Raw genomic sequence first — 15,710 nt, 5'->3', positions numbered from 1 at the left:
ATCCCACTCCTTGTTGAACGCTCTCGCACACACTCTCAGTTTCTTCCCAGTCGTCGTCTTACCTGCTCGATCAGCAACATTGGGAATGGTTTATCACCTTCTCCTCCACGAAACACTTTCTGCGTTTGGCTTGCGGGTCCGCACACTTTTGGCTTTCTTCCTCCATCTCTGACTCCTATTTCTCCATCTTATTTGCTGGTTCTCATCGTTCCCCTGACGTCTAAATGTAGCAGTGCCCCCAGGACTGGCTTCTTAGACTTCTCTCTCTTTTCACTTAACATCTTGGTGATCTCATTTAGTTTTAGCTTTAGCTTTAAAGACGATCTATATGCCAATGAGAGCCTGGACCTCTCCCCCAAACCTCCATACTTAATATACTACTACCTATTTGGCATCAAAACTTAGATGCCTAGTAGGCACGTCAAACTCATCGTGTTCAAAGTGGAACTCCTGAGCTTCTCCACCAAAAGGTATTCTACCTGTGCTTTTCTCATCTCAAACGATGCACCTCCATCCTCCTGACTTCTCAGGTTCCAAACCTTGAGTTCTCCTTCATCCCCTACCCAATCTGGCAGCAAACTCTATTGGCTTTTTCTTCAAAATATATCCAGAGTCCAAACTCGGCTGACGCCATCTTAGACCCAGCCCCCATCACCGCTCACCTGGATTATTGTAATTGCCTCCTAAGTGCTCTTCCACAGTCCTCTTTTAGCTCTCTCCTCCTCAGTCTGTGTTCACATAACAGCCTGAGTAATTCTGTTGAAAGTCATATTCTCTGTGCAAAACCTTCCACAGACTCTCTCTCAGAGTAAAAGCCAGTTTTACCATGGCCAGAAATGTCCTGCACCACGAGGCTCCTGGAACCTCGCTGAGCAGCTCTCCTAATTTTGACTCCCTTCCTCACTTTACTCCAGCCACAAAAGTCGTGTGCCGGGCTTACTTCTGCCTCAGGGACACTGAACTTGCTTTTACTTTTGCAAGGAACTTGTCCTCCAATACCCCCAGAGCTCCCTCCGTCACCTTCTTCAAGGCTTGGCTCAAACATTCCTTACTCAGAAAGACCTTCTCTAACCTCCTGATTTTAAATTGCAAATCTGACTCGCCAAGCCCACATTTCCATATGCTCTGTTCCATTTATCACCTCTAATATACCATATAATTTACTTCTTTGTCTTATTTGATGTCTCTCTCCACATGAAGGCGGCAATTTTGTCTGTTTTGTCATTGATGCTTCCCCAATTCCTAGACAGGGGCCAGCGTGTGATAGGTGCATTACCGCACAAAATCGGGGTTCTCTGCCTGATGCACATAAAAAAGCCAATTAATTATGGCATCAGCCTTTGGAGGAGAAATCAGCTTTTATTCTGCAGGGAGACAGGGGGCGTGCGCCCTCAGATCTGTCTACCCGATTCAGGATTTGGGGTGAAATTTAAGAGGTTACAGAGAATAGACTGGCATGCGGAAACACTGGTGGGACAGATTTTTGTTGGTGGACTTCAAGCATTTATGGTCAGGTGGGGTTTTTTTAACTTTTTTTTTTTTTGAGGAAGATTAGCCCTGAGCTAACTACTGCCAATCCTCCTCTTTTTGCTGAGGAAGACTGGCCCTGAGCTAACATCCACGCCCATCTTCCTCTACTTTATACGTGGGACGCCTACCACAGCACGGCTTTTGCCAAGCAGTGCCATGTCCGCACCCGGTATCTGAACCTGCGAATCAGAACGTGTGAACTTAACCGCTGTGCCACCAGGCTGGCCCCTATGGTAAGGTTTTAAACGTTTATAACAGGATTCTAAACATTTTTGATGAGGTGGGGAAGGAATTTTAACACTGGATCTTCCTGAATGAGGGACCCTCACTTCTCATAAGAGTCTGACTTTCAAGTTCTGCTCGTGTCCCAGGTCCTTGGTTTCTGTGGGAAGGAGGATCTTTGGTCCCGAGGTCGTTTCAGCTCACAATTTCTTCTTTTGTGCCTGCCCTGGCTACATGACTTTGCAGATTTTCTGAAAGGCTGTTCTTAATCACTCTGTTGATAAGAGATGGGGTCGGTTGAACTGGTCCTGGAGGGCCCATGATTGGGTGCTAGGTAAGTATCTGTTGAGGGAATGGATGCATTTCAAAATCAGAGGGTTAAAACATGGATAGACCTTGAGGGTATTATGAAATACCCTTATTGTGAAATAAGCCAGACAGAGAAAGACGAACTCTGTATGACTCCACTCATAGGTGGTAGTTAACATATAGACAAAGAGAACTGATCGGTGGTTCCCAGGGGAAAGGGGGGTGGTGGGGGGAGGGCACTAGGGGTGAAGTGGTGTACCTACAACATGACTAATAATGATGTACAACTGTAACTTCACAAGGATGTTAACTATCATAATCTTAATAAAAAAAAAAATCAGAGGGTTAAGTAGTGTTAAAGGCCAGAGCTTTCGGGGCTTGGGTTCCAGTCCCCCTTTGCCGCTTAGCTGCTTTGCGACCTTTAGGAAGTTTAACCTCTGAGCTTCAATTTGCTCATTTTTAACGTGGGTGAAATAACACTTGAGCTTTTCACTGAGCAATATTGAACACCTCCCTGTATGAGCAGCTAGCACCGTGCTAGTTGCTGGGGACTCAATGAAGAACCTAAATGCACGTGTTTCCTCCCTCCCCCGGAGTCTGTATCCTGAGGAAGGGGTACAGACAATAGTGTACAGTCATCCAAATAGGTGATTATTCACCGACTGTGGTAAGTGTGACTGAGGGAAAGCAATATCGCACTGATGTGGAGAGGGGTGGGGAACAGCTTCCCCAAGGGAGTGCCTTCATTGTATTAGTCCGCTGGGGCTGCCGTAGCGAAGTGCTACGGGCCCAGGTGGCTTAACCAACAGAAATTTGTTTCTCACAGTCCTGGAGGCTAGAGGTCCAAGATCAAGGTGTCGGCAGGTTTCATTTCTTCTGAGGCCTCTCTTCTTGGCTTGCAATGGCTGCCTTCTCACTGTGTCCTCATATGGTCTTTCCTCTGTGCGTTATCACCCTGGTGTCTCTCTTCTTCTAGGGACACCAGGCAGATTGGATTAGGGCCCACCCTAAAGGCCCCCTATTAAGACAATTTCCTCGTTAAAAGCTGTATCTCCAAATGCAGTCATACTCTGGGGTAAGGGTTTAGGACTTCAGCATATTACTTTGAGGAGGGGCACAGTTCAACTCATAGCATTAATTAAGATCCAAAGTATACGTAGGATAGAGAGATGGGACAAGGGGAGCCTTCCAGGCAGAGGGAAGAATGTGCGTAGAAATCCTATGGCTGGAAGGAGTGTGACAAGTTGGAAGAAAGGACAGACCCATGTGGCTTGAACTCAGAGCGAGGGGTCTTGGTAGGAGATACACTGGGGGTTTGGGGAGCAGCACATGCAGGGCTTTGAAGGCCACCTGGGTCTGTAGTTGGTGATGTGACGGGAGCTGTCTTATGAAAAGATTACTCTGATCGCGAATGGGTTGGCAGGGGCTACTCTCGGCTCCAGAGTTGAGTGATGGTGAGGACGACCTGATAGGGTACGTGGTGAGTGTCTCACGGGGCTCAGTAAAGGGTTAACTAGGAGCATTTTTAATAATGCCCACCTGACACTTGATGGGGAGATTGGATGGAAAAGAGGCCAGGAAGGGGCTTACTAAACTGAAGTGATGAGCAGATGTAAGAGCACATTACAGATGAGCGTCCCACAGTACTGAATCTCCATATTTGGGGGTGCTGGGTGTCATATAGCTTAGACAGATGTGATTTATGATTAAAACTGAAAGTTTTCAATCAGACTAATGCGAAAGAGAAAGGTGTAGATAGAGCAGTCGAACACTTCCCCCATAGGTCTATCTCCTGGAAGCCAAAATACAAGGGAAATGATTTGGTGAGAAGGAGCGTTCATCTTTTACTTCTTTTCTTCAGGTCCAGCTAAAAGCTTCCCTTAGCTTTACCCTTGGGGAACTGATACACAGCAGGTTCTCGTAAAAGATCTAGGGGGGGTGAAGAGGGGCAGTCATCTCCTACAGGTTCTCAGTAAGGGTGGTGTTGGGCAGCAGGAGGATTTCTCATTTCATTCCTAGAATTCAGTGTCAGGAAGTGGAACCTGGTGTGACCTCCCACCTTCAACTTGAGTGGTGACTCTACCCTTTGATGATTTAATGCAGCAAAGACTCATTGCCTCTTTGGTTGGAAGGAATCAAGATGAGCATTTCATCCCAATGGCTAAAGAACAATGACTATCCTCTTCGACATCCTTGACAGAGAGCCATCTGCCCGTGATTGGGAAGGTACAAGGCAACCCATCCTAATTCGGACAGAATTAATTGTTAGAATCTGCTTTGTAATATTAGGCCACAACTATCTCTTGTAAGTCCTGATCTGGCCTTCAGGAGCTACACAGACCCTGATCCCTCCTTTTTATAGCATCCAGTATTTGACAGTAGCTGTGTGGTACCCATCTGAGACCTCTATGACTTTGAAGCCAGGTACCTGAGGGTTACTGTAAATATTCAGTAAGAACATGATTACCTTTCAACCTTGTTCCCAACATAGACATAGATGAAAAGAGGTTAATCTTGTCAATTTGCTGGGTTTTTTTCTTTAACCCGAGGGTTGACTCAAGGGTCACAAGGATTTACAAGCTTGTTGTGCAGAAGAAAAAGAATGCCTTTAAGGAAGTTATGGTCACCAGATAACCAGCCCCCAGCTGCCATTGATGCGCAGAAGTCCAATTGCCCAAGGGCTTATCTGGAGTGAAAGAAACACGAATTTCCCCTGTTTCTCTGAAACCTCTCTTCCCAAGCCCCTTACCTCTATAAAGACCCCCTGCTTTGTTCCTTGCTAAGGCAGATTTGAGAGAACCCCCCCTCCCGCCTTCTCGTTTTGGCCAATTCAAATAAACCTGTCTCCATCTCCAGGCGCTGGTGTCTCAGTGACTGGTTTACCGCACATCAGGCGCACGAACTTGAGATTAAGAGGTTCGGTATCAACTCCTGTTCCCGTACTGAACACCCCCCCCAAAAAGTGTTCTTTTCTTAACAGCGATTTCATGAATATCCTTGTACATAAGTCTTTGCACACCTGTCTTTGGATACATTTCTATACGTGACACTGCTCGGACAAATGGTACATTTTCTAGCTTTTGTTATATATTTACAGATTACCCTCCCCAAAGAGTGATTTTGTTTATACGCCCACAAGCAGTTGACAAGAGAGCCAGTTTCCCCACACCCTAGTCACCAAACGGGGAATTTTCATTCTTTTAATCACTGCCAATCTGATAGGGGAAAATGATTATCTCATGGTTGCTTTAATTTGCATTTCTTTGATTATGGGTGAGGTTGGACATGTCTTCCAACCACATCCTATACTTTTGCAATCAAGTTTTGGAGCTAAATGCAAGACCTTACATGTTTTCCAGCTAAATTTTATCTCGTTGGATTCCACCAATCATTCCTTCCTGCTGAGATAACTTGGATTCTGATTCTGTAATTCCGACATACTGGCCTTCCCTCCCAGGCTTGTGCTATTTGCACAGTTGATAAGCAGTTATCTTTGGCTTTGTCCAAGTTGTTGATAGAATGTTAAAGAGTTTCAGGCCAAGGATAGAACTGTTTGGCGTGCCCCTAGAGAACGCCTTGGGAGGACACTGTCCCATCCCCCTCACCATGCCCAGGAGCCATCTGCAGTGGGTGGAGCCTTCACCTGGGACACAGGGCCAGGAACAGATTCCAGCCTTGACACTAATTACCTGTGTGGCCTTGAGCAAGGGGTGTCACCTTAAATGGAGATGTGCCACATGGTTATCTAATGTCCCTTCCAGCTCTAGCAGCCTTTTTGTCACTATTTTGTCCATAAAGATTTCGTGAGAAACTGTCAAACTGTTGTCAAAAGGGGGCCGGCTCAGTGGCGCAGCGGTTAAGTTCACACGTTCCACTTCGGCGGCCTGGGGTTCACCAGTTCGGATCCTCGGTGCAGACATGGCACCGTTCATCAAGCCATGCTGTGGCAGGCGTCCCACATATAAAGTAGAGGAACATGGGCACGGATGTTAGCTCAGGGCCAGTTTTCCTCCGCAAAAAGAGGAGGATTGGCAGATGTCAGCTCAGGGCTGAGCTTCCTCAAAAAAAAATAATAAAATAAATTTTAAAAATTAAAAAAAAAGAAAAAGAAATTTGTCGATGTAAGCTTTATAATTTTTTTAAATTTAGGACATTTGCCTCGATTGTCCATGATTCCTCCAAGTACTCTGAGATGTCAGCAGTGCTCAGTGCTCCCTGCCGAGGCTCGCCAGTTCCGTCCCCCAAGATTGTTTTCTTTCATGGCATGAAGGAGCGGTCACTGGGATCGCCTCCCCTCTTCCCAGTACAGACAGAGGCCCCGGATGTGGAGGAGGGTTAATGAGCTGTGACAGCACTGAAAGGAAGCAGGTCGAAAGGCTTAGTTGAGGGGAGAGGGTGTCTTTGTGAGACTGACAGATGCCAACTACTCTTGTCATTAGCCAAAGAAACAGCTCCCCTGGGCCTGTGACAGGGACCTCTGATTACTCAGCCCTGGGCATAGTGAAGAAAATAAGTATCAACAGAATTGTCTGCAAATGAAATGATGCCGCGTTATGACACCTTTCTTTAGGTTCCTTCATATCAACAATCAGACAAGACTATTCTGAGGAAGGAAGAGTAAACATTAACCCCAGGAAACAGGTAAAGACACTAAAAGAGAAATTACGTAGGGATTTAAGTGACATAGTGAAGCAGTCATAACTCAGGTCACCTGGCTTCTTGTTGCCATGCCTGCAATGTAGTTGTTGATTTGCACCTTGTAAATTTATCACTAAATTATGTACAGTTATGGCCATTCCTTATTGTCTGTTCTTACTCATTGGGACTAATAATAATAGTGACAATGATAATAAAGACTGACGCGTAGCTCTTCTGTATGCCGGTCGCTGTTCTAAGTGCTTGCCATGAATTAGCCCTTGCATCCTCACAGTGAGCACCTCTGCAGGGTAGCTGCTGTTTTCACCCCATTTTTCACAGATGATGAGATGGACACAGAAGAGAGTTTAAGTAACCCGCTCAAGGTCCTTCTTGGAAGGGGTAGAGCTGGGCTTCAACTCAAGTAGTCTGGCTCCATGCATCAGGCTCCAAATGGCAACATTCTGCTGCCTCTGTAAGGAAATGAGAATCAAAAAGGAACAGCTAGGGGCCGGCCTGGTGGCGCAGTGGTTAAGTTCGCACGTTCCGTTTGGCTGCCCGGGGTTCGCTGGTTCAGGTCCCGGGTGCAGAATGGTACCTCTTGGCAAGCCATGCTGTGGCAGGCATCCCACATATAAAGTAGAGGAAGATGAGCATGGATGTTAGCTCAGGGCCAGTCTTCCTCGGCAAAAAAAGAGGAGGATTGGCAGCAGATGTTAGCTCAGGGCTAATCTTCCTCAAAAAAATAAAGAAAAAAAAGGAACAGCTATTGGAAATTATTTCTCCTCAAAATTGTGAAACTGCTTTGCAAACGGTGGTCTCAACTACTATGGAGAAACAAACTAACTCTTTCATCTCCTGAACGAACTGTGTGAAATGGAAGGAGGAGCCCAGTGGAAGAGGGAAGTCAGAGGCACGAACAACCTATAACTTAGGTGCACAGCTCTGGGGTGTCCCCAGTGGTCCGGGTAAATCAACAGTGAGTGAGTGTGACCACGAGGGAGAACACATGAGCCGCAGGACCCTGGATGACAACAAGCCCGTGTCACGAGACCGAACTGTGCTCTCCACAGCCCTTCTTCCAACAGCAGGGTTCCAGGGCCGAGTGCGGGAAGTGCTGGCACGGGGAGCACCGAGGACTCGGCCAGGGCTGGGCGCCAGTCGACGGATTCCCAATATTGTCTTCCAGTTGCTAGACTACGCTGCTTTCCAGTACATTATTTGGAATGTAAAAACTCAAATGTAAGTAAAGCATTTTAATACAAATAATTTCAACTGCAACAAGGCAATTGGCTTCTGATTAAGTTGGCAAGAAAAGGTAATGAACTCATTCCGATTGACATATTTAGAGTTCATCTTGCCAAATCCAATTGGCAGCTTCATAATTATGGAAACGTCCATGTTATTTCCACTCAATCAGGGTTAGGCCTGCTGGTATCTGATTCAATGTTTACTTCATGAATGAGGTCAGTTCCCAGCACAGCTGGGGTTTTAACAAAGGAATCAGAGCTGCTGATCAGCAGACAGCATTCCCACCAGAATCTGACCGTAGTTGTCAGGGCTTCCAGGGCCACCTTCCCACAGATCTCCCAGGTTTGCCGCTCTCTCTGGCACTTTCTGGGGCCTGGCTCTGCTCACTGCTCTGCGAACGCTTCCCTGCAGAAGCAGAGGGAGCCCGGGCTGCAGCCCGGGCAGGATGAGCTCACGTCCCAAGTTTCCCACAGCACAGCAGTTCACTCTGCAACCTGCCCCCTCGGTATTGCAACATCTTGCCCCTTACGAGCTTCAGAACTGCCAGGAAACGGGGTAGGTTTTTTTAAAAAAATTATTTATTCCAGGATGGCTCCACTTGTGTGGTGTAAGAGTGACTCAGAGTGCCTTGGAAGCCACCTCCAAAGGTAACTATGTCCCACAGGCCAGAATGTCCTCTGCGCCAGCTCCCCACAGTGGTAAAAACAAAAACAAAAGCTCACAAGGGCTCAAAACACTCACTTTAAGAACACGCGTCTGCGGAGTGGGGTTACCGGGAAAACTGAGGAGGGCAGAAAGGAAGGAGACGCTGCACAGCAGGGCCACGGCTCAGCTCCAAATGAGTTAGTTTAGAAGCAGCAAGGGACTTAAACGTCATTGGCCTGTGCTCCCAAGTCCTGAGCGGCTACAGTGGGACGGCCGCGGCGGTGATAAAGCCTGAGGTCAAAGTCCGAAGGGGCTCTCTTCCCAGCTCTGGCAGCCATCCTTTGTCTTAGTGCCATAAGGTCATAGGAAGCTTAGGGATAGTGATTTGGTTCAGATCCCAAAATAATTGTGGGCATCATATGCTGGTACAGTTTCACCTAAGAAAATCTGTGGGGAACAAAATCTGGAGTAGGAGATGGTTGAGGAACTGGATGCAAAGGCAGGTTCTCTAAGGAAGCTTCCCCCTTCTCAGCACTGACGAGGCAGCATGTGCACCGAGCTCTACACTCTCATCTCCTAACGAACAGTGAGACCAACGGCCGCTGATGTAGACGAACACAGAGGAGACGTAGTCCTGGATGTAGAGAGGGAAGCTCTCCCTTCCGTTGACCTCAACAGAGGTGGTTTTAGGGTGAAGACTCCACTTTCTCTTCTCTAAAGAGTGGGTCCAGCTGCCACAGGAGACTTTAGAACATCTGTCCCCACTTGGAGGTCAGCATCCCCATAGGGTCCAAAGAGCTGGCTCAAGTGCAATTCACAGCCTTTCTCTTACCTGCTTCCCCAAGAGCACAACCTGTGTCAGCCCTCCGGTGTGAAGTCATCTCCCTGTTCCTGCTACTTACCCAAACGCCAGTTACTTGCCGTCCATTCTGTAGCCTCTTTTATCCAACTTTGGCATAGTCATGTCATCTTATAACCTAAATGATCTTTTCCCTGCATATGAAGTCTTTGAAGATGGGACCCTAAACAAACTTCATCTTTTTGCCCTCGCTGGCCTCATCACCGGTGCTCTCGGCCCATTCAGCTACAGCCACGCTGGCCACCCTGCTGATGCTTGAACGCCCCAGACACATACCCCGCACAGGGACTTGGCACATGCTGTTCCCTCTGCCTGCGACACTCTTTCCTGGGTCATCCACGTGGCTCCCTCAGTCCCTTCCTTCAGGTCTGTACCGCATGCCTGCTAATCAGTAAGGTCTTCCCGACATCGTCCTCCCTGAACTCTTCTATGTGTGTCTCCCTTTCACACGTGTCTCCCCTGAGCTTTGATCCCACCTAAACAGCACACACTACTTGTCTTCTTCTGTATCTGCCTCCCCACTGGAATGCCAGCCCCACATGGGCAGGGCTTTTTGACACTTTTGTCCGCTGTCACAGCCCAGTGCCAGAAACAGTGCTCTGCGTCCGCACTCCACGCCGTTCATGGAGTGTGTGCTGCACGCCAAGCACTGGTCTGGGCTCTGGATATTTTTGCAAAAGTTTCTCCAGTGCTTGAGGAATTCATTCGACTTTAAGGAACTAAGTCAGTTCTTTAAGCTGAAGGAAACTGTGTCTCCTGATTCCTCAGCGACATTTGAGGCGCTGGGCAGCACTTCGCCTCTCTCCCTCCCCTGGCTGCCCCTTTGATTCTAAATATTCTGCTTTCCCAACAGACATAGGAAAGCGGGGTCATGCGAGAGGAAAGACAGAGCCTCCTATGATTGAGGAACGCAGGTGTACGCTCCGCTGGGGCCAACTCGTCCTGCCTGGAGGAAATGCATCTGAAATGTTGTCACCCTCCCCTGGTTGTGAACAGAGCTGTTTAACTGTTGGGGTCGTGGGCGAGGCAGCGCATGCAGGCAGGCGGCCATTACACAGGCTTTCCAGAGAGAGCTGGAAAGCTGATGCCCAAGCCACAGGAAGAGGGACGGCCGCCTGCAGCCAACAGCCTGCCTGGAAAGTCTGCGTAAGGGACACCTGGAGGAAGCAGGGGCTCCATCGCCTCCTCCGCCGGCTGTAACCCTGTCCTTCTCGCTCAGCCCATCCGTCGGGGGTGCTCCCGGCTTCCCAGCCCAGAGATGCCGCTCCTGGACGCGCTCCTGGACGCTCACCACATCCCTCGAGTTGGAAAGCTCTCCGATTTCTCCCAACAAATCAGAACTTCTTTTCTTTCATCTCGTTTGAAAAGCCTTTTGTGAGATTGCTAGTGACCCAAATGTAACCTCTCTATTCCTGTCTGAAGGGAAAATATTTCCAGATTAGAGGGAGCGTTCTGCGGTGCCAAGACCAGGCATATATGAATACTTGATTATGCCTCCGAAACCCGGCCTCCCAAACACGCGCCAGTCACAGTGTCAGAAACGAACCGTAAGCAAGCAAAGAAACTGTGAATCAAGGGGTTTATTATTTTCCCCTATTAAGTATTTTGAAACCAAAGTTTCCACATTTTTAAGGGTTTGATGTCATAAAATTCCCATGTATGACAGCATTTTGAAAAACAGAGTCATTGTGTGCGGGTGGAATGTGAGAGGTTTAGTGTACAAGTTAGAAAATAAATCCCTAAGCTCGCAATTTGAGATGCATAGACAGGGGGCCACTGAGCTGTAGCCTTTGCTACAATGGCTTCACGTGATGTTGGGACTGTCCCGGAAAAATTCTTCGTCTTCTGAGAAGCCCCAGGACCTCCAGCCAGCTGTTGTTACTCCAAGTGCAATGTAAGCGGGTTTCTATTTAAAACTTTCGCACCTGGTACTTGAATATTCCTTGTTTTCCGAAGGGTACCCTCTTTCCCTCAGATTCTTTTCCACCTTCCCTTTTCCGTGCTAGCCTGGTTCAACCCGACCTGCTGGCATGAAGAGAAAGACACTTATAAAAGGAGCTGGGAAGTTGTGGTCTTTTCCTTTGCAGCTGAAACTAGGCTCAGATGGAGAGAAGACAGCCCCAGAAACAGTGCTGGGGGGTGACTGGGGACAGGGGCCTGGGAGATGGGGAGGAAAGAGTGTTCCCTTGCCTTTATGTTAAAGATTAGGCAAAAGCAGACACTCAACACCTTATGCCTTCACAGTCTGCGCTGGGGAGGCCCTTGGATGCCCCCTGGGTCCCAGGGCGCCTACTCTAAATAAACTCCAGGTCTGTCAGCATCGGTTGCCTCTGGGAGGGGTAGGAGACTCAAGAGAAGAGGAAAGAGAACTTAGAAGGGAGATAAGAGAGGGTGGAAATGGGCAAACGGAGGGCTATGCAGCAAAAGCGATCCAAGGAAGAGACTGAGAGTAAGCTGGGTGTCAGCAAACAAGCCTGAGGTTTGATGGTTTGTATTATTACCCTCAAGGTCAAAATCTTCCTTGCACTAATTTGGAGTGAGTAGTGGTGAGGCTCAGATAGGCAACGACTGGGGCTTTAAGACTCGGGTTTTTCCTCCATTTCCCCGGTTGTGTAAAACTTCTCACTTCTGATCTCCGGAGAGTCCTCCTCCTCTTCCTCCTCCTCCTCTTTCTCCCGGGTGCAGCCAGTCTCAGAGGGATGGGAGCCTCAGGGACAGGAGTGCTGGAGCAGGCCTGTGGTAGTTGGCCAGGAACAAGGCATTGCTTGTGTGTAGAGGCTTTTCCAAGGCGGTTTCACAGATACGGGGACCTCGGACAGAGAGGAACAGAGAAATTCCAGAGATTTTTCACGTGCAAGCGGATATTTCCTTTGAGAGTTTCTAGACTAAATAATACTCCTTGTGTCTAAGGGACGGTGTATACTGCTGACCGGGCAATGTTCTGTGTGCACAGGGTGAGCGTCAGAGCCCCGCGCGGCCTGGAAGGAGATGTGAGCAGAGGAAGGTGAAGTTGCCTGAGAAAATGTCTTTCCTGGAAGAATACTGGTGCTGTTCTCTGTCCACCTGACATGACGTCCATGTCAAATATGGAGGACGAATTTGTTGGCAGACCTTGGGGATGAAATGGGCTAGACTTCTAAGAATAAATGTACCTGGCCTCTCTATTAACCATTTCCATACATATATATTAATAGACTTTATTTTTTAGAGCAGTTTTAGGTTCACAGCAAAGTTGAGTGGAATGTACAGAGATTTCCCAGAACCCCCTGCTACCCCACATGTCAGCCTCCCTCACTATCAACATCCCCCAGCAAAGTGGGATGTCTGACATTGATGAACCTACATGACACGTCATTATCACCCAAAGTCCATCTTCACATTGGGGTTCACTCTTGGCGTTGGAACATACCATGGATTTTGACAAATGGAGAATGGCGTGTGTCCACCATCGTATTGTCACACACAATAGTTCCACTGCCCTAAAAATCCTCTGTGCCCCCCATATTCATTCCTCCCACCCCGCTAACCCCTGGCAGCCACTGAACTTTTACTTTCTCCATAGTTTTGCCTTTTCCAGAATGTCCTGTAGTTGGAATCGTACAGCGTGTGGTCTCTCCAGATTGGTTCCTTTCACTTAGCAGCACATTTAAGTTTCCTCCATGTTTTTCATGGTTTGATGGTTCATTTCTTTTTGGTGATAAGTAATATTCCATTGTCTAGATGGAGCCATTTTCATATATGTATTTTGGAAGCCAGATTTTTAATAAGGTAATATAATTTATTAATTAGTATAATAAAATCTATGATAAGATAAAGGCAATATTTGACTTAAATAGAGCAACCTCTATATCAACCCTATTAATATGAAGGCTATTATCCTTCTGGTTGTAATAAGTAAACTGAAGCACAGAGAGAATCTGACTTACACACAGGAAAGAATAGAAGAGTCTAGAATCCCAGCCATTTGCTCTATCGCATGTAAAGTCTGAAGTTTATATGTGTGGGGAGGGGAGGACTACTTGAGGACACTCATTTCCAGCTCCTCAGGTTTCCTGTGAAGGAAATTCCTTAGAGTGACGCTCCTTGCCTCCCCTCTCCCCCGAGCACTTCCTCCTTCACCCATTCCTCTCTCAAGGGAGGAGGAGCCACTTTCCCAACTGGACAGATGGGGAGAGACTGGGCGTGCCCAGAGTATCGCCCCTCTCCTCTCTGGGGTTGTCCTGCCTTAGAGAACACCCTGGTCGGCTGCCCGGCTCTCAACCAGACAGGGGAAATCAGCATGTCTGACTCAGGAACACAACATCCATGAGGCCACTCGCCCACAGACCTAAGCCATGTCCCACAAACAGCTTTATAAAGATAGTAACACTCGCTTACCAATCTCCATTTTCTCCACCTCCTGCATCTGATTGGTTATCCTGATCTAAGTGGGGAAGACATTCCTTCCCAAAGCTAATAATGTCATCACAAATAGATTTTAAAAGGCTGTCATCACATTATCAGCCAGATTCTTTCTGGTGCCAAGGTGTCTCTACCATCACCAAGTCTGGTAACTCTGAAGCTATTTTAGGCCTGAAGGACAAGATTTAGTGAACTGACAGAGTAACTTAGATTAAAAGCACTGGACTGGCCTGAAAGTGTAGCCAGCCCACTCTCAGGGAATCATTTGACCCCTTAGAGAAATCTGACTGAAAAACTAATTTTAGACCAGAAATTCAACCACCTACAGCCTATACAACAATTCTATCTGGAAAGGTCAACACAGAACCAACTGCATTGATCTCACTTGTAAGTAGAAGATAAAAACAACGACAAACAAACACATAGCATTGGAGATTGGATTGGTGGTTACCATAGGGGAAGCGGGGGAGGGCAAAAGGGGTGATTAGGCTCACGTGTGTGGTGATGGACTATAATTAGTTTTTGGGTGGTGAACATGATGTAATCTACACAGAATTCGAAATACATTACGCTGTACATCTGAAAGCTATATATTGTTATAATCCAATGTTACTGCAATTAAAAAAACAATAATTAAAAAAAAGAACCAAATGCAAACTAAAATCTCCATGAAAGAATAACAGATATTAAGGCGATAACAATTTCTTATCAGGTGTTGCAAAGAACCTCCCTCTCCTGTCCTCCTGGTTTGACACACATTTTTCTGCCTTGAAGTTCGCCCCAGAACATCCAGGTCACTTTGTAACATTTGAATTTCCTTGAGCCAAGGTTGAAGTACTTCCACAACTTACTGACAGTGATAGTAAAAAAGTGTAATGTTTATGTGTGTGACTGTCTAGGGCCTACCCAAGAATCAGGATGAGCCCCTTGAGACAGAAGCTGATTTGCCTACAGATAGTGTATTCTCTCCACAGCATCCCTCAAGAGAGTCGGTTGCTGTTTGATGAGGAGGTGGACGGTGACGATGACAGGAAGGTTCTCCCAGGCGCAGTCACCATCTTGGTTGAGGTGGGCTGCTCAAGGAGACAGACGCTGGCTACCGATGCGACTGACATGTTGACGTCCCCAGCACTTTCCTCCGTCGCCCATCTCCACTCAGGCTGGGAGGTCCAAATGTGCCAGGCCCAGTTCTACCCAAAGAACCAGGCGTGGATGTCTTCTGGAGGCCCTCTGGAAGAGGTTTTGCTTTTCTTCTATAAGAGACAGGACTAGAGATGCCCCTTCCTCTTCTTCCTGCTTTGACTGTGGGCATGATTCCTGGAGCTGCAGCAGCCATTTATGACCACGAGGTGACCAAACAACTCTAAAGCCACTGGTAGCCTAGTGCACAAAGGCTGCTCCAGCTGCCAACCTTCTCTCCCCGGGTGTAACTATGGCGGTCACAGGAAATGCCCAGCATGTCATTAAGCCAAAGAAGACAAACTGAGCTATTAAAACTAACTGCTGGCCTACTACCCTCGGTTAATACAAATGGAACAAGATGTTAAAAAATGATTCCATTTCAATTCTGGTGAAGATCCTGAGGCAGAGAACAAACCAGTAGGTGCCAACTACTCCTTTGTTCCAAAGTGAGGTGCTAGACCAGCTCAGCAGGGCCGGGAAAGAGCTGTCTGAGAACTGTGACCCCGTGAGTTGGGGAGTGGCAAGGCCAAAGGGAGAGACTGGAACTTCGATGATTTCTGCAGAGAGAGTTGTTGCATGCTGGCGCACTTCCCCGCCCCCCACCCATCCCTCCCAGCCCACCCCATGGATGAGAGGAGGGGTCCTAGTGCGAAGGACTTGGAGGAGGCCATTAAGA

General features: G+C 47.6%; 1 long non-coding RNA gene across 1 annotated transcript; it reads left to right on the top strand.

Annotated features, from left to right (window-relative positions):
* LOC123285655 (uncharacterized) lies at positions 1-14,568 on the top strand. Its single transcript, XR_011503655.1, has 5 exons — positions 1-470; positions 1,600-1,763; positions 4,165-7,938; positions 10,305-11,345; positions 12,405-14,568. It is a non-coding gene; the product is annotated as an uncharacterized lncRNA (long non-coding RNA).
* The last annotated feature ends 1,142 nt before the right edge of the window (positions 14,569-15,710 follow it).

This window comes from Equus asinus, chromosome 5, assembly GCF_041296235.1.
Source record: "Equus asinus isolate D_3611 breed Donkey chromosome 5, EquAss-T2T_v2, whole genome shotgun sequence".
NCBI classification, from domain to species: Eukaryota; Metazoa; Chordata; class Mammalia; order Perissodactyla; family Equidae; genus Equus; species Equus asinus.
Note: the sequence above shows the minus strand (reverse complement) of the source record. Positions and strands in the feature narration are given on the sequence as shown.